Below are 20,687 nucleotides of genomic sequence, written 5' to 3'. Positions count from 1 at the left end.
TCAGCATCTCCCGGTGGAAATGGGCACATTTCACCACCGTGACGAATCGTTGCTATATTTGTGCTGTCTGTCACACCACATACGACACACTGCCTAAAACCCCAGTCCCCTCCATTAACAGCTCTAGTAGCTGCCCTATCTCGCCTGCCAGCAAGCGCTTTTCCCAACTGTTACCCAGCTCCAGCCAGCGTGCTGTGTGCTGCATGTGCATGGCTTTTTACTATAGATCCAGCCGTGGCACCTCCATGTGACCCTCCTCATATGGTCTGGTCATTGTGGTCAGGGCCATTCTGATGTGTCTCCCTGCCCAGAGTAAGGAGACGAGGATCAAGTCCAACTGCCTGAAAGCTCTGGCTGTCAGGAGGCAAAGAGAGTTCTGTAGGATGTACAAGCAGTGTAGCAGAGGCACATCTTAGAGATGACCAGCCTGACCATCAGCGACAGGGGAAGTGAATTCCTGAAAGTTACTTAGGTCCTCAATGATTCTAGAACTCTACCCATGTTAAGGTGCAGTTGTTGCGCCCGTGTGTGCGCAACCTTAATTCCTAGGTATCTGAAGTGTTTCAACCACTCCCAGGACAGACCAGTATATGGAAGTCTCTCCACTGGGGTTCCGACCAGTGATGTGAGGGGGAACAGCGGGGACTTACGTGAGCCTAATATGGCCCCAAAGTCATCCAGAAGGTGCAACAGGATTGCCAGGGAGTCATGGGGGAGGAGAGGTAAAACAGTGCATTGTCCTCGTACAACGAGATGATGTGGTGCACGTCCCCCAAGCGTATGCCCTAGTCCTGCAGTTTCTGCTTAGCCCGGACTGCCATGGGTTCCATTACAAGTGCAAAAAAGAGTGGGGCGAGGGGACAGCCCTGGCACGTCTCACGGCCCAGGACCCATTTTTCTGAGCAGCACTGCCCTTCTTGCACTCTGGCACTGAGTTCAGTGTATAGAAGCCAGATTCAGCTCTGGAATTGGGGTCCAAATCCCATGACCCACATGAACAGATAACCCCATTCCACTGTGTCAAAGCCCTTTTCTAGATTGATAGAGACCAAGGCCATTTCATCTTCGCATTGCTCGACCTTGTGCATGACATGAGATAGACAGCTGTGGTTCATCCCAGTGTTGAGGTCCTGGATAAACCTGCACTGATCCTCATGGACCAGGCTAGTCATGTGGGAGCTCAGGCGGTTGGCAAGCAGTTTACCCAATACCTTCATGTCTGAGTTGATCATAGTAAGTTGTCTGTACGCTGTGTGGTCTATCGTGTCACTGCCTGGTTTTAGTAACATGCAAATGTCTCCCTCTCTCATAGTTGGGAGCAACGCCCACTTTTCCCAAGCCTCGAAAAAAACTTCAAATAGGCCCTGTATGACGGCAACAGTTGGTAAAGTTCAACAGGGAAACCGTCCCTGCCCAGAGGCTTGGCCCGAGGCAGCATTTGTAACCCTGCCACAGTTCTTCCAATTCTATGATGATGTCAAATGTCACAGCCACCTCCTACCCGAGTTTGGGTAGCCCCAAGTCTTCAAGGAAGGTCATGTAATGGTTGGGTACAATGCAGGGTCCGCAGTATACACTCGCTTCAGATGATCCCGAAATGTGGACAATATGCCTGCCCTGGTTGTAATACTGGTGCCTTCTGGAATCATCAAAAGCATTTTTGGAGATGGTGTGTGTTCTCTATACAAGATCTATGCCAGTAGCCTGCCCAACTTGTTTCCCTCCCCGTGTAGTCACTGCCTATTTTGCTTCAAGGGAAATTTGTGTAGGGGGTCCTAAAGGTCTGCTATCTGCTTTTGCATCCCCAATATCCTCATGCATGTGTCAGAGTGAGACTGGTCCCTCGCCTGTAGTGCCACCAGATTCACCTCTTTCCTCCCCAGTTCCACCTGAAGCAGCTGTTGCACCCCGCAAGTTAGACTCAGGCAGGCTCCCCGAAGCACAGCCTTAAGTGCCTCCCACTCCTTGGTCCTGTATGCTGTGGTATCCCAATTGGTGGCCATATAGAGTCAAGGCCAATGAGAGTGCACCGTTCCCAATCGGATCAGTTAAAAAGTCGGCCGGCATCCTCCGTGCTGCCCTCCCATTTCAATGTACAGCAGACTGGGGAGTGATAGGATACGAAGCGAGCCAGCTGTGTCACCCCTATGTCTTCAACCCAGGGAACGCCTCCGACCAGGATCCTATCTAGTCTGCAGAATGTGCAGTGAGTTAGTGAATGGCAGATGTATGCCCTTTGCCTGGGATGTTTAGTGCACCAGATGTCCACCAGACCCATGTTTCTCATAACCTCTGTAAGTGCAGCTGTCATGAGGGGATTTGAGCCTCCCTGAGCTGTGTTCTATCAGGGTTCCCGTCCAGCACACAGTTAAAATGTCCTAGCCAGAGAAAAGGTGATTCTGCCTCCTGCACCACTAGGTCCTGCACTGCCAAAAAGAAGGAAGGGTTGTCAGTATTTGAGGCATACGTGTTCAGTACTGACAGCTGCCTCCCATCAAGTGTTGTAACATCACATACCTCCCCTTCACATCAGCATCTACAAATGTGAAGGAAAACAGCAACCCAGGTGGCACCCAAATCAGTGTCTCCCTGGCATACTTGGAGGAGTCGAAGACCTGTCCCTGCCACTTCTTGACTAGTTGCGTGGCCCCAACATCGTCCAGGTGAGTCTTGTGCTGCTTCAAAAAGGTGAGCACTCTATATCTCTTTGTATGTGGCTAAGCCCCGGACGTTCCAAGTTAGAAATCTGTAGTCACCCCCATCATCCGGAGAGAGATTCTACAGGAGTCCCCTCCCCTCCCGCACAGCCCAAACAAAAACAAAATGAAACTGTTAGAACCAAACAACCTCCCCCAACTCATGGACAAACGTAGTGCAACATATCGACTACAGATGCCCACCCACTGCATGTGCCAGGACCTGCACCGCATCTCCGCCCACCCAACAGGGATTGGCAAACTCAAACACTCAACTACCCGGCCAGCCACGCATCTCTGCACACATCATTTGCAACAATCCTAAACTATTGCGACAGGGACTGTATCTTTCAAGACTCCTGCAGATCGTCGATGTTGCCCTTGGCAGTTGTGACTTTATCTGCTATTTACCTCAGATCAGCACCAAGGAGACTGACATCAATGGAGACGTTCTGTAATTGGTGTTCGAGCGCGGTCACGGAGCCACGCATAGTCGCCAACAGGAAGATAAACACTAGGCGTGCTCCAGAGTAAAATACTTTAACACTATCTGGACTGGGAAGTGACAGTGTGACATATATTTCGATTAGGAATATTCTAATACCTGTAATATGATTTGTCTCAGCACTAACCATTCAGGTCTCTAATGATTAGACCCTTGTTTTGTCTAGGTGGAGAATTCGGCTACATGGGGGGAAGTGAAGTAGAAAGACAGGCTATGTTGTTTCAATGTGCTGCCACATTAGAAATGATTAACATCAACAAACTGCTCCCTTCCCTTCTGTTCTAGAGAGATGTAATAGAAGAAACTTTCACCCAAATTACATTTCCTTCTGACCACTGAGGTGCTTACTTTGTAAAACAATAAGTTCAGGTGCCTAAATAATTTCTTAGAACATCACCACCATCTAATAATAATTGTGCTGACCACTTCCACCACTGGCACCACCTACTGCATACATGGATACCACCCACAACTGAGAGTAATACAAGAACTGAGTTGCAACAAGACAATGACGCATGTGAGCCCGCCTCCTTCAAGGGGAGAATCAGGTGAGTCCCCCTCGTGAGAATTTTAAAAAGTTGGGTCAAACAGTGTATCTTACAGGAATTTATTGTAAACTAAATATGTGAAAAATATTAGACTCTGAAAGGGCACTCAGGAACAATTCCAGTACTGTCCACTAGTTGGGGATAGAGCAAAGGTTCGGGTGTGTGAAGATGTACCTTGTGCTTTAATTTTTAGTGCCAACCCAGTAGAAATCCAGATGGAATAAGGCAATGCATTTGAGTCCGTATATCACAATCTGAATGGTAAATAAAATCAACGCAGTGAGCAGATGACGACACTCGTGTAACCACAAAGAACAGAGTAAGAGAAACACCGGAAATGCTTGAAACACCATAAACATATATGTAGTCACCCCAGGCAGTACACCTAGCTGAAGTTACTTACAACATCCATGCATGCCTGCACAATAGATGCATTCCATTTTCCACATTGGTAGCAATTGCAACCATTGCATTCATAAAGGTCGCTGTCACTTTGAATGACTCAAGCACCCCTAAAATAGTATCTTTCATGCATAGCTGCAGAATGAGGAAATAGCTTAAGAATTATATTGTACTGTGTTGCTATTTTAGTGTTCTTCCCATCACCCTTGCTAGGTCTACAGTACTTAATAAAGCGCAGAGTTTGTGTTCCTAAAGAATATTTGCAGTTCAGCTGGATCGTCACCTCATAGTTGTTTGGGTCCCAATTAAGGATGGTGGCAATACAATGCCCAAAACCGCATAGGTTATGTGGTAGCAAAATGCTCATGACAAGTGTTGGTGAACTTGAAGCAGCAGAGTTTCAGACATTCGTCTAAGTAACAAGGTAAAGATGACCAGAGTAGTAAAAACTAAATGTGACAGTCTTACTCTGTACTAGGCTCACAGTGTTAGGCGAAAGGGACAGGTTTCTGAAATCCATGTTGGACTGCCAGAATAGGAGCATTTAATAGCGAACAGAACCTGTAGTGAAGTGTTGAATTTTTAATTTGAGCCACCTCCAACTACCATAGAGTGGATCCATGAACAACATGGGGTGGGACAGGGCAAAGAGTCGAAAGGAACAGGAAAGCCTCTACAGCAGTGGTTCCCAACCTTTTGACTTCTGTGGACCCCCACTGTATCATTACTGGAACCCGGGGACCCCCATTGAATCATTACTGGAATCCGGGACCCCCTACTGAGTCATTAGTGAAAGCTGGGGATCTAATTTGTTAATATTATTTAATTTTTTAAGCAATCGCGGACCCCCTAAGGATGCTCCACAGACCCTCAGGGGTCCCCGGGCCACAGGTTGGGAACCACTGCTCTACAGTGCAACCACAGATGGTGATCACTTTGACAAGCACAGAAATGCACAGAACTTTGAAAGACAAAAAATTACTGTGGCAGCACTCATGCAAAGCAGCACAGAATCTTTTATAGAAGTGTACCTTCAGTAAAACTGCCTTCAGGATGCCCCACAACACTCACCCAGTAATGTGCTGGCAGCCGTGGGTTCACGAAAACCATTGTGTGGTAAATATCACAACCTCCAGACCATGAGCAGTCAATGACTGTTGCGTTGGTTTTTAATCATGATCCAGACCCAGTATGCAAGCTCTGTTCGACAGAGTCCAAGGTCCAATCTGGACTCTGGGGCTCACAGGAGCAGGACAAGGCTCTCAGCCTGAGATGGAGGCCATGTAATCGCTATCAGGTGGCCACTACCAGGGCCACGCAGACCTTTTAGTCTACTGGGCATTTCCCTGGTGGAACAGAGGCCTTGGAAGCCGGTTTTGAAATCTCAGGGCCTCTCCTGGTGCCTTTGTCATGAGGAGGCTTCAAGAGATAGATGGATGGGGCAGGTAGAGAGAAAATGAACAGAGAGAGAGAGAGAAGGGGAGAGAGAGAATGGATGGATGACAAGAGCGAGATAGTGCAATGGAGACCAAGAGAGCAGGGCAGGTTTGAATATTTTGCCAGTTCTGCTTTCAGGTCCCCAGTCCAGCACTAGCCACTTTTGGCGCAGACAGTCACTGTAGAATGCTGGGCACAGACACCTGCACCAGTCTAAACCACAAAGAGGTACCACTTTACGGCACAGTACTGAGCATTGCCTGCACTGCATTGTGTTTCAGCTACTAACCAATGATTGGCTGGTCAAGTAGTGTGATGCACTAGCTGCATCAACGATGGAATTCTATTTGTCATTGTGTTATAGGGCTAGTCATTGCGACTCATAGTGACACTCTCACCACCATGACATCAGGGCTGAGTGTCACCTTCAACATGAAGAAAGTGATTTACCATTAATGCCTGTCTATGGGCGGACATAAAGGATATGACAGTCAGCCTAGACGAAATTAGCTGAGACCTGCAGACCACTGCCCATGGGAGGGGACTAAAGAGTCTTGCAATTGTTTTGTTATACTTTATTACGCAAAACAGTCCAAGATTGCTGCCTCCATGCCCATACAAATGCATGCATAGGGCCCATCTTTAAAATGTTACTTAATGTTGCAAGAAATACAGCAAGATTGGGTAAAAAAGGTGATTTCTGTCCAAGACTATTAGCCCTCTTTGCCCTGTAATGTAGTTAGTTTGTTCCTTTTTAATAAAAAAAGAGCCAATTAAGGTGAAAAATAATAGGCTTTTGTTACCAAAATATTGGTCACTAGGGGGCATATTTATACTCCGTTTGCGCCGGATTTGCGTCTTTTTTTTAACGCAAATTCGACGCAAAACGAACTCCATATTCATACTCTGGCGTTAGACGCGTCTAGCGCCAAAGTCCATGGAGTTTGCGTCATTTTTTAGCGTGGACACCTACTTTGCGTTAATGATATGCAAGGTAGGCGTTCCCGTCTAAAAAATTGACTCCGAGGCATGTGCGCCGTATTTACACTCCCGGGCAAAAATCACGCCCGGGAGTGGGCGGGTCAAAAAAAATGACGTCCAGCCACTTTTGCGTCGTTTTTTAGCGCCTGGTCAGGGCAGGCGTTAAGGGACCTGTGGGCTCGGAGGAGCCCAGAGGTGCCCTCCCATGCCCCCAGGGACCCCCCCTGTCACCCTTGCCCACCCCAGGAGGACGCCTAAGGATGGAGGGACCCATCCCAGGGAACATAAGGTAAGTTCAGGTAAGTAATTTTTTTTTTTTTTTTTTGTGGCATAGGGGGGCCTGATTTGTGCCCCCCTACATGCCACTATGCCCAATGATCATGCCCAGGGGACAGAAGTCCCCTGGGCATGGCCATTGGGCAAGGGGGCATGACTCCTGTCTTTGCTAAGACAGGAGTCATTTCAATGGGGTTTGGGAGTAAAAAAAAATGGCGCAAATCGGGTTGAGGCGAAAATTTTGCCTCAGCCTGACTTGCCCCATTGTTTGACGCCCAAACTCCATATTCCCCTACGCCGGCGCTGCCTGGTGTACGTCATTTTTTTTCACGCACACCAGGCAGCTACGCCGGCTAACGTCATTGAATAAATACGGCGCCCGCATGGCGCTTCAGAATGGCGTTAGCCGGCGTTAGATTTTTTGACGCACAACTGCGTTGGCGCAGTTGTGCGTCGAAAAGTATAAATATGGCCCTAGATTTCCACAAATTAATGGTCAGTTTATATGCGTACATTATAATGTTGCTGTAATAATGTTCAATATATGTCCAAGTGACTGGTCTTTACTGAAATAATTTTTAATTTGCTCCTGAAATCAAGTTTGATTCATGGTCAAGCTAATAGGCAAATTGATGACCGCATAATTAATGAACTAGTTAACTCAAAATCAAACATGTTTGAAAATGATAGTGAATGTTTCAAATAACAATAGTCAATTGTCCATGTGTAATCCCTTTGATGACTAATTTAGAATAATATATTTAAATCTGTTGCCAAATCAAGGTTCAGATTGCTCTCATTACAAACAGCAATTAACCTGCAGACTAAATAATGTACACTATACAGCTAGAATGGTGTCAAATGTATGCCACAATTGGGGTCAGTTTTCTGTAATATATCAGTATTTCTGGCAAAATTGTGCTCATATTAATGGCAATTTTATAAAATAGCTTCAATGTATTTTAAAGCAATTGTTCACTTGTGGTCACAATAAAATCATTATTTCGTCCACAACAAGGGTCAAACTGTGCCCAAAACATGTATCAAATTGTTCTACAGTATGACGTATATGTATGAAAGAAATTGCTAATTTCATACCAATATAATTCCTTTTCATTTAATCCAGCCTTAATGGTTTGGGCAAGCAGTGCCGATGTTGCTGTAAATTGCAGTAAGGCAACAGCCTTAAGTTCAGTTTTATAGCAAATTGTGATACTGCTATAGGTACTGTTTGTCAGGCACAGAAATGTGGGAATGCTGAGTGAGAGAAATTTTGTGAAACCCCACAGATTCCTGAACTTTCCTCACAGAAAATATGAGAAAATGCTCCAATTTTATTTAAAATGATATTTTTTTGCAGGGCATTTTGGGTAAGAAAATGTAATGGCATCCGGCAAGTCAAACCACCCTGAAGTCCCTGCATGTCTAGTTTTAAAAAATACCAGGGTTCAGTTCAGTAGGTTTTCCTGGGTGCCGGTTCAGCCAGTGCCCAAATACTGCAGCAACCCACATTGCCAAAATGGGTCAAATTTGAAGGCGAATGTTGCCATGTGGCATTTTGGGCCCTTTACTGTGGGGGGCACTATACCCAGCTACACAAAAGCGGTACTGTTTTTATTGGGAGAAGTGTGGTAACACAGAGTAGTAAAACAATTGGTATTATCAATTGAATTTACCTCCATTTTTGGAACCTAGAATTTGTTTAAGAAACAACACGTTTTGCAAAATGCCCTCTGAACCACGATAGTACGAGTAACCCCAAATTCAGGACTGAACAAATTTCCAGCATTCCTAAAGTCAGTATCTAGAGCTCATTTAAAAAACGTATAGGTTTCCTTCATACCCATTTTTCATTCATTACATTTTACCTTATGAATTGATGCACGGTCGGTACACAATTAAATATCATTATAAAATGCAGCTCAGTTGTTGGCTACTGGTACTGCTTATTTTTGGACAATCAACAAACACTACAGATTCCTGTCAACAGAAGATGTCAAAACATTTTACTTTTGTAAATCCGCCACCAGGGCAAAAAAATACAGATGAAAACATTGTCAACTTTTGATTTTTTTCTATACTTATTTTAATTATTTTTCTATTTCAACAATTAATTTCTTTAAGAAAAACATGAGCAATCTACACAAATGACCGCCTGCTGAATTCATTTTATTGTCTAATTTTCAGAAAAGTATATCTTTCGAGGTTCATTGTTAGGTTTTATTCCTGTTTCCACCATAATCTGAAAGTTGGAGGAAACCACATAAATAGGAAAACACATCTACCACTTAAACAAATATAAAAACTGTGGTAATTTTATTTTGCAATGCTGCTTGTTCCTGAAAGCTGGGAAGAGGATAATCGTAGCACAGCAACATTTTGTTGATGACAATTTTAGAAACGAAATATATATTTTTCTGCACAGCACTTTTTCCTATTTTAAAAAAAGAAAAACGTGTACATTTTGGCTATTCGTTGGCTCCCTCCCTACAGAAGCAGCCCCCACAGCCTGTTCAGCCTTTTTGTAACTCCAAACGCAGATAGGATGGCAGGGGGCAGAGCCACTAGAAGAAACAGCAGTCCTCATCTTCTTTCTCAACAGTGGCAGACATTACCAGTCCGCTTTAGTTCATCTTCTAAAGGTCATATGGGACTGGTAGGGGGCAGAATCTGATTTTGCCTGCCTGACATGTCGTTACTTCTTATCAGTCAGTCCTTTTAATTGTACACTTTGGTTACGCCTTTCCCTTAATTCCCACCACTCCACATGTTCCATCATCTTATGGTCATACATTCGCAGCCCCAGAGATGTTCAGATGTTGATTGCCAAGGGTATGATCGAATTGGTGCCCTAGGCAGAGAGAGACCCACAATGCTACTCCTAGTTCCTTTTGGTCCATAAGAAGGACGGGATTTGAGGCCGAAACAGAATCTCAAGCTTCTGAATAACTTCCTCAGGGAGGAATAGTTCAACATGCTAACTTTGGCAAAGGTACAACGGCCTTAGATCCCAGATACTAGACGGTGTCCTTGGGAGCATACTTTCATGTGCCAATCCTGGAGTCCAAAAGGTATTTCCTCTGGTCTGACGTAGGGTTGAAGCACCTGCAGTTTATCGCCCGCCCTGTCACACTCACCCCAGCCCTGGGGAAGTACATAAAAGCGATGTTACTTGTCATGGCTCATTTTCGCAGGACAGGAATACTTGTATTTCTGTACCTCGATGACTAGCTTTTAAAGGCAAGCTCACCTCAGTTTTTGGTCTTGGACCATCTTCAGCATTTTTAGAGGACTTCTTTTATAAAGGGTGTCTTGGACACAATATTTTTAACGGCCTGTCTGCTCTGGAAACAAGTACGGGACTTTCAGGATATGTACCTAATGTTTCATGTTTGTGCCCTGGTTCTGCCCAAATGGTTCTGAGGCTTCTTGTTCTCCTGGACCTGTGAACTCTGCTTGTATCTGATGCCGCTGGCACATATGGGCTCTCAAGTGGAGCCTTCGCCTTCAATGTCACTTGTATAGCTGTACACTGGAAGTGGTAGCCCTAGGGCTTCAGTTGTGGATGTCTGGAGCCAAACTGACATGAGGCAGGCCATTCTGCCTAACCCATGCAGAGCTCATGAAGTGATGGACTCATGTTCTCTGGTCTGAGACTGTCACCTGGATGATGTGGAGGGCAGAGGCCAGTGGCCTCAGGTGAAGCAGTTTCAACATATCAACCATTTTGGAGCTGTTCACCGTATGCCTTACTATCAAGGTCTTTCCACCTTCCTTGGAAGGCACTTCAGTGCAGAGCCTGACAGACAAAATGAGCATTGTGTTGTACTGCAACAGGTAGGTTGGGTGGGGAACTATGTCCTCTTTCTAGAGGCTTGAAGGCTTTGGTACTTGCTGGGTCCACAGAAGATATCCCTGACAGTCAGTTACCTTGTAGGTTCCCTGAATATCAGGTAGCTAAACTGAGCAGGCATCATCTTGCTGCTCACAAGTGGCATCTACTTCTGGATGAGCTTCAGGGTGTCTTCATGTCGTGGGGTGCACCACCAGTAGATCTGTTTGCAACTGCTGAGAATGCTCAATGCCCAGCCTTTTGTGCTGTAGTGTTCACCCCTTGAGGTTTTCTAAGAGACACATTTTGCCTTTGATGGAACTCTAGACTACCTTACACCTCTGCCACTGATTGCATGGGTCTCGAAGAAGGTTAGAAGGTACTAAGTGCAGATCATCTTGATAGCTCTGGAATAGGCCCAGAGGATTGGCTTAGAGGATTGGTTTTGGGAAAGGAATGTCAATAGTATATAGGCATGTAACCTTGCCCTATGTAACTGACTGCATGTACAACTGGTATGCTGACTTATGTAACTGACTGCATGTACAACTGGTATGCTGACTTATTTGATCCTGGCACCACACTATGGCCCTCATTATTACTTTGGCGGTCTTTCTGAAAAACCGCCAAAGCTGCGGGCGCCACAAGACCGCCAGTGCTGGTGGTCTTCCGCCCACCATACTACGAGTACTGCAGGATTTCCGCCACATTTTGGGTGGAAATCCTGCAGTAGTCGTGCTGGCGGGTGGAGGCGGATGGGCGGTTCCACCACCAGCCCCACCCCACCAGATGGACCCCACCAGCCGTATTACGAGTAGTAATACAGCCTGGCGGTGTCCTGATGGCGGGGCACTGCCGGCGGTGGAAGCATCCCTTCCCGTTCCCTTCAGGACGACCTCCTCGCCGGATAAGGTAAGTCAGGCTTCTGACAGTGGAGGGGGATGGGAAGGTTGGGAGTGTTGTGTGTGCGTGTGTGAGTGGGTGTATGCCTGCATGTATGAATTGAAGTGTGTATGCCTGTGTGTGTGCATGTGGGAATGGGTGTGTGCATGCGTGTAGGAATGGGTGTGTGCATGCGTGTGGGAATGGGTGTGTGCATGCGTGTGGGAATGCGTGTATGAATGCTGAAGTAAATGTGTGTATGAATGTTGAAGTGAATGCGTGAATGTCAGTCTTGGTGAATGGGTGTATGCGGGGTGCGTGTGGGTGTCTGTGTGCGTGTGCATGTATGCGGGGAGCGGGGTGCTGTACCAGAAGAGGGGTGGGGGGCGCTGTACCAGAATAGGGGTGGGGGGCGCTGTACCAGAAATGGGGAGGTTCTGGTATGGAGGGGGGGGGGACATTGTGCATGCTGGGGAGGGTGGGGTAGTCATCTGCCGGTGACAGGGAAGAAATTCCCTGTCACCGGTAGCCTTTCCACCAGGGTTTTTGTGGCAGTGCTACAGACACGGATACCCTGGTGGAAAGCCGGCTCATAATACTGAGAGATGCTGATCTCCGGCCCGGCGGGTCCAATCACCCTGGCGGTCTGAGCGGGGATGCGGAGGGTTGGCAGAGGCCAACCCGCCACACTCATAATGTGGCGGTCTTCACCACCAGCCCATCAGCAGTGAAACTGCCACCGTACTGACCACCAGGGTCATAATGAGGGCCAATGTGTGCATAGAGGCGTAGGCCTGTCCCTGGTTAATGTTAGGTCGATAAACCTCTCTGTGACCTGAAGTGGGTGCACAAAGCATACGTGGGCATACGTGGGCATAAGACTATTTACGCATATCTGAAAGAACTGTGGAAACTTCGGGGATTCCAGGCATAGGACACAATAGGCATTTCCAAATTGGGGGACCTCATAAAAGAAGGAACATTAAAGACCTTAACCATCCTAAGGGAAGAACATAACCTATCACAGACACAACAATACCAATACACCTGGTTAACACAAGCCTCGCAGGCCGAAAACCTAGACATATTGGACCTTCCAGACTATGCTCCACTGGTAGGGAGGCTCCTTATGGGTCAAATTGGAGAGAAAGCAATATCATGGACATACCAAACCCTGAATAATAACATGCCTGACTTGCTACGATGCTTGAGAGAGAGGTGGGAGGATGACCTGGAACCCCTAGACGACACGGACTGGGAGGATGCTCTTATGCACCCACACAAAGTGGCCATATGTATCTGACTACAGCTAATACAATTTAAAGTTCTGCACAGAATCTGCTATGACAGGGTGAGACTGGGGAGAGCCCAATCTCTGATCTGCATATGATGCAAGACGGACAGGATCACCTTCATGCATACATTACGGATATGCCTGCACATCTAGACGTGTTTCGTCCTATGAGAACAGTACTCTCACGGACTTCATCAGGGCTGAAATAAAATGAGAACAGTCACTAATTCATAACATGTGTACAGAACCGTCAAGAGCAGACCATAAAGTATATCTTATCGTGACAATTTGTGAGATCCTAAAACGAAAACATGTAATTTGTGACTTCTTGTGATCATTCATCTGGTGGGAACTAACATATAGTCCCATCACCACAATAAAATTATTAAAATTATCACAAAATATGATAACATTGCCTATAAAGTTAAAGCACAAAATGGGAATATATATATGAATAACCCATGTGTACAAAGTTTGATCACAATATGAGTGTGCATGTTTCCAAAGTCCAAAGAAAAGTCACCCCAGACACCCAGTCAACACCAAAGTGCGCAATGTAATAATAGCTTGCCCAGTGTAAGATAACAGAAACACCACCAGAGCCCTTCATAATAAACAGTGAAAAACCCATAAATCGAAACATACCTTAACTCAAATTATATCTACATGTATAACCAGTATCATTAAGAACCGTCCAGAGTCTGTGGAAAATAATCATAGATCCACTATATAATCCACTAAGTCTCCTACATGTCTAAATAGAAAAACGTCCCCAAATAAGGGTACAAGCAAATGTGACCAAAAGGTCCCAGACTGACCTGAGTAAAATATATATAATATCCAACATTAGGATGCAAATGAAGTATTCAAGAACCGTTTCCTAAGTATGCAGAGTGAAGAAAGAAATCGGAAAGAAAAATTATTATATGCTGCAATTGAGGCATGCTAAATATAAATCAACACGATTAGGAAATATCCCCAAAAGTAATAATGAGACATCAAGTCACCTGGTCCCCAATAACCAAATTCAGTATCTCACCTATCGTATACGTAAGTAGCCATCATCAAGAAAGGCAACGACCGCGGTCGAAATCCCCCCGCGGCGTCCTCTGTATCGGTACATTAATCTCGAACGTCGAACTAACGGAGGAGGATAGAAATTTAAAACCTCCGCGCGTTGGTAGTGAAGTAATAGAAAATGGACTAACCCATGAGTATGGGCGCCATCTTAGAAAAGGAGAGAAGGACCAGCCTTCAACAGGACACGAGAGGAAAAGAAGGACTATCTCCCGTAATGGGCGTCATTTTGGAACTGCATATACCCCGAGCTTGATGTATGTTAATAATCGATATATACAACAAAAACATAACGAATAAATAAGTATCCTCCCAAATTCCTATTAGCCTAAGTCATGCAATAAAGCAAAAATTGTAAGGAATTCCTTAAATTGCATACCGCCACCATCCGTGTCAAGATAATGGCCTATGGGGAGAACTCCTTCCCCCAAGATATCTGGTTGTAACCATAATTGTTTATTGCCGCATCTAACAAGATATATGTAGGTGAAGTAGTAGTATCCCTCGCACAGCACAACCGAATAGATTAATACGAAAAAACCCAGTGGTCTATACGTAAATGGGGCTCCGTGACAAATTTTTCAAATTAGAAAAATTGAAGAAACAGGAGATGTCTAAATGGTGGGATGGGGCAACCTTAAAACAATATGTAAAACTTCACAGGATACCTAGAGGTCTAAGATCACATATTTTTCCTACCTTTGATGATCTTGATCCAGACTTATTGGACAATTGGGAACAAGAAATAGTGTCAAGTTCTTTTAGACTAATGAATATTCTGATAGGAAACTCGGAGAGGAAAATCACTAAATTACAAGCAGAAATTGCTGAATTAGAAACAGATATTAACAAAATGAACATGGAGGAACCAACGGCTAAGAACTATAAAATTCTTAATGAAATTATGGAACTGCATCAAAATGAGATTACACAAAGGAAGGCACGCAAACTTAGGCGAGATGAGTTGGATTACAAAAATGGTAGGATCTTTACATTCTCCCATAAATATGATCATTTATCCAAAAGAAGTGCGTCCCCATTAGGTTCTGATTTAGGCTCCTCATCCTCACTAAATAGTGCTTCTACCAGCAACAGTGATTTAAGTGCTATTTCCAACACTTCTAGACAGGACAGGTCAGCACAACCCTCTTTTTTAGCAGAGGTCCAGAGGATAAGGCAGGGACAATGGGAACTAGGCCGACGCAAGATAGACCCAGGAAAATCAGGCGGGGTGGCAGAGGAGGAACACGCAAATATAAGACAAGGAATGCAGACAAGATCATGGAACAGGGGGAAATAGCCAATTCTGATATTGGTTCTATCAATGTAATTAACCTCTCCAACTTGGAGCTTACTTCTCATGACCTTACACTTCTTGACAAGGGACTAGGGTTCTGTCCAGGAGAATTTGGAGACTTTCAGAATACGAAAATTGATTTTTTCAAATTTATTAGACGTCTAAAACTGAAAAAATATTTTGCGAATCATTCTGATAACAGGGACAACATCATCTCCCTGGATGGTCTCAATGAAGACCAACAGTTGTCCATTAAGGATATTCAAGACACGGCCACTCTATTGTCTATAGCGGACTGCGAACAGGATCCTACCACTATAACTCGAATTTTATCGGATCTAGATATCCCATCTGACTCACTGCCTAGTGGTTTAAAAAGCAAATCAATGTGGACACCAACCCTGAATAGGGATAACTGTATAGAAACCTTTTTCAGACTGGTCTGGCGTGATTTTAATAAACTAGAATCAAAGAATGACAGTCGCCATTATATTTGGCATCAGAACCTCACCCAAAAGGAAATGACAAACTTAAGACTATTGCGTACCAATGGGGAGATTACCATAAGAGAGGCAGACAAGGGGGGAAATATTGTAGTAATGAACACCTCAGATTATGATCAGGAGATTTATAGGCAACTAGGGGATGTGACTTGTTATGAAAAGATGATATCAGACCCTATCCCCGCACTTACGAATAAAATCAATACATTTCTACATGACTGTTTTACTCAATCACTTTTAAAAGAAGATGAGTATATGTACCTTCGTATTCACAGACCCAGGAACCCTTGTATATATATACTACCTAAAGTACATAAGAGTCTCACTTCCCCTCCTGGCAGGCCTATTGTTTCAGGCATCGATGGTCCATCTGAGAGACTGTCGGAATATGTTGATATTTTTTTACAGCCTTATGTAGGAAACTTACCTTCCTATATTAAGGATACAAAACATATTCTCAGCATACTCATGGATATAACATGGGAACCAGGGATGATTTTAGTTACACTAGATGTCACCTCCCTTTATACCAGCATTAACCATGAACAAGGAAAGGAGGCACTACGTCTCTTCCTCTATAAAAGACCGGCGAACCTATATGGCCATACCCAAATGCTAATAAAAATGGTAGATCTGATCTTAAACAATAATGTATTTTTATTTAAAAGTGATTGGTATCGCCAAAAGCAAGGTGTAGCTATGGGATCCAAATTCTCACCGGCCTATGCGAATCTCTTTATGGGAATGTTTGAGCAAAATATGATCTGGAGTAAAGAGGGTAGTAAATGGATCTCTGATATACTCTATTGGGGCAGATATATCGATGATTGTTTGATGATCTGGACTGGCGACTCACAAGAACTTGACAACTTCATTAACTATTTAAATAATAATGAGTATAATATTCACTTTACTTCTGAACGAAGTGTGACTAACATTACCTTTCTTGACGTGGAACTTCTGATTTGCAACAACAAAATAGAAAGTCGTCTTTACAGAAAGAGTACTTCCTGTAACTCTATCCTACACGCAAAGAGCGCACATCCAGTTCATCAAATTAATGCGATACCGTATGGTGAGATGGTTAGGGCGAGGCGCAATTGTAGTCTTGAGGAAGATTTTGGCCTATGTATACAAGATATGAGCATGAGATTCAAAGCACGGGGATACTCCACTAAGGTGATAGACAAAGCTCGGATTAGGGCTTTACGTCTGTCCAGATCAGACACACTGGGTCAAAAATTGAGAACTAAGGATAATGGTATCCAATGTATTGTGAATTTCACAAAAACAACTACTTTATTACGTAAATGTATGAACAGACATTGGTCTATTCTAACAGCAGATCCTACTCTGAAAAAAGTGATCCCGGCTACCCCACTGTTTACGTATAGAAGAGGCAGAACCCTTAAAAATTTGCTATGTTCTAATTTTCGCTGTAAACCAACTCAGACTAACTGGCTTACCAGCCGTGGAAAGGGTTTCTTTAAGTGTGGACATTGTGGAATGTGTAGATGGGCCAAGTCAGGCATCTCCACATTCACCAGCTGTACTGGGACGCCATACAACATTAATCACAATATTACATGTGATAGTAATTTTGTCATCTACATGATTATGTGCAATTGTGGCCTATACTATGTAGGCAGTACTATCAGACCACTCAGAGTTAGGGCGGGTGAACATTTCAGAGCTTTGAGACAAGGTGACGAGAGATACCCTATAGTAAACCATATGCAACACTGTCCAAAACAAAAAAACATTGTTGGTTTTGAATTCTTTGGATTTGATCAGGTAAATAGAGACCCCAGAGGTGGCAATAGGGAACTAGCCCTCAGGAGAAAAGAATGTTATTGGATTTTGAAACTCAGAGCGGTGGAGGAGGGTCTCAATACCAACTTTGAAATGGAATACTATTTGGGAACATAAGAATAATTACTGATATTTATGCATCATCTTTACAATCTACTCTCCTCTCATTCTGACTTACTAAGTTCATTAAGCATATGTTATTCATGAATCTACTGCAAGTGTAGTCTTTTGATTATATTGTGTCTCATCTACATACAAGTCACTGGGTCAAATGCTATGTGAATTGATTATACTGACTGGTACCCAACTCAGAGGGACATATACTCTGTATTTGCGGCATGCATAAATACTCATTTGGAGAGATCAGATACATATATTGTGTTAGAACAGGAATACATAGTAATGCAATGGTAGATCATCATTAACTGTCTCAGGTTTGCTTGTTTGTAATCCAAACCATGGTGTAATTTATATGTTTTAGGTATACTTGACAGTGTGTTGTCTATACATAATATGAGTGGGGCATGAGACGGTCACGTGTACTCTTCCCCTTTCTCCTTTTACACCAAACACTTACGTATAGACCACTGGGTTTTTTCGTATTAATCTATTCGGTTGTGCTGTGCGAGGGATACTACTACTTCACCTACATATATCTTGTTAGATGCGGCAATAAACAATTATGGTTACAACCAGATATCTTGGGGGAAGGAGTTCTCCCCATAGGCCATTATCTTGACACGGATGGTGGCGGTATGCAATTTAAGGAATTCCTTACAATTTTTGCTTTATTGCATGACTTAGGCTAATAGGAATTTGGGAGGATACTTATTTATTCGTTATGTTTTTGTTGTATATATCGATTATTAACATACATCAAGCTCGGGGTATATGCAGTTCCAAAATGACGCCCATTACGGGAGATAGTCCTTCTTTTCCTCTCGTGTCCTGTTGAAGGCTGGTCCTTCTCTCCTTTTCTAAGATGGCGCCCATACTCATGGGTTAGTCCATTTTCTATTACTTCACTACCAACGCGCGGAGGTTTTAAATTTCTATCCTCCTCCGTTAGTTCGACGTTCGAGATTAATGTACCGATACAGAGGACGCCGCGGGGGGATTTCGACCGCGGTCGTTGCCTTTCTTGATGATGGCTACTTACGTATACGATAGGTGAGATACTGAATTTGGTTATTGGGGACCAGGTGACTTGATGTCTCATTATTACTTTTGGGGATATTTCCTAATCGTGTTGATTTATATTTAGCATGCCTCAATTGCAGCATATAATAATTTTTCTTTCCGATTTCTTTCTTCACTCTGCATACTTAGGAAACGGTTCTTGAATACTTCATTTGCATCCTAATGTTGGATATTATATATATTTTACTCAGGTCAGTCTGGGACCTTTTGGTCACATTTGCTTGTACCCTTATTTGGGGACGTTTTTCTATTTAGACATGTAGGAGACTTAGTGGATTATATAGTGGATCTATGATTATTTTCCACAGACTCTGGACGGTTCTTAATGATACTGGTTATACATGTAGATATAATTTGAGTTAAGGTATGTTTCGATTTATGGGTTTTTCACTGTTTATTATGAAGGGCTCTGGTGGTGTTTCTGTTATCTTACACTGGGCAAGCTATTATTACATTGCGCACTTTGGTGTTGACTGGGTGTCTGGGGTGACTTTTCTTTGGACTTTGGAAACATGCACACTCATATTGTGATCAAACTTTGTACACATGGGTTATTCATATATATATTCCCATTTTGTGCTTTAACTTTATAGGCAATGTTATCATATTTTGTGATAATTTTAATAATTTTATTGTGGTGATGGGACTATATGTTAGTTCCCACCAGATGAATGATCACAAGAAGTCACAAATTACATGTTTTCGTTTTAGGATCTCACAAATTGTCACGATAAGATATACTTTATGGTCTGCTCTTGACGGTTCTGTACACATGTTATGAATTAGTGACTGTTCTCATTTTATTTCAGCCCTGATGAAGTCCGTGAGAGTACTGTTCTCATAGGACGAAACACGTGTTGGCTGTGGCTGTATGTGCTACATGGATACTGACTTCAATACTGTGTTTACTACATGAACATGGATGTCAAAGGACAATTCTGTGGTTACTATGATGAACTTTTTTGTTGAACAATAAATTGAGCTTGAAACTCTCCATGGTATTAATGCCATTATACATTACATATTGATATATTACTTACTTGGAATTATAGATTCATGGGTGCCCTGACAGCTGTGTTTTGTCATTGTGAGTTTCCCTGGAAACATTAGAGGAGTTAGGAAGATCCTCTTGCCAGGAGCACCATGTTAAAATTGGAATGTTAATGCTATTATATTGACTCACTGTGAGCGCCCATATCCTATGACTTGCTTCCTATGTGCTCTCAATTTTCTTTGCTGCACATCTAGACGTATTGGTCTAGCGTTCTAAGAGAACTTGGGAGCTGCCTGACATGCAAACCCCCGTTGATCCATGTTATGTATTGTTAGGTGTCCGAACGGACGTAGACTTGCATCGCCCTAAACTCCTCTCTAGTAACTTGGGCTTGGCGGTGGCTAAGAGAGACGTGGCAAAACACTGGGGATCCCCTGAGACCCCCACATTGACGGAATAAAGGGCAGGGATGGATCTCTCCATGATGGCAGAGAAAGTGAGTTATCAAGCCCATGGCTGTCCAAGGAAATTTATCAAGGTGTGGTGTTCCTGGAGGGCATATCATTACTTGCAGGCTATTACATGAAGACTGATATGCTGAACGTTTGGGAAGACAGACATGAACGAAATGGTAACGCAACCCTCAGCTTATATGACAGACCACCAAGCCATATCTTTAAGACCTTCTTCTGTTTTGCTTTAACATATCAATCCTTTTACTGTCTCCTTTCCCGACGGGCATGTTAATATGTCTATATAAAATGCAAATAAAAACATTTATTTTAAAAAAATACTATTTTCGCATGCACAGAGTGAGTTACATAAGGCAGTGGTGGCTGCATACTGAGCTTTCATGAATCAATAGTTTGACAAGACCTTTTTTCTCTGTGTCCAGGAGGGTGTAGTCAGCTGACCTCTCTCATGTAAAGGTCAGTTGTTTGGTGAGCCCCA

This window comes from Pleurodeles waltl, chromosome 4_2 (genome assembly GCF_031143425.1).
Source record: "Pleurodeles waltl isolate 20211129_DDA chromosome 4_2, aPleWal1.hap1.20221129, whole genome shotgun sequence".
In the NCBI taxonomy this organism is placed as follows: Eukaryota; Metazoa; Chordata; class Amphibia; order Caudata; family Salamandridae; genus Pleurodeles; species Pleurodeles waltl.
This window is presented reverse-complemented; position numbering follows the sequence as displayed.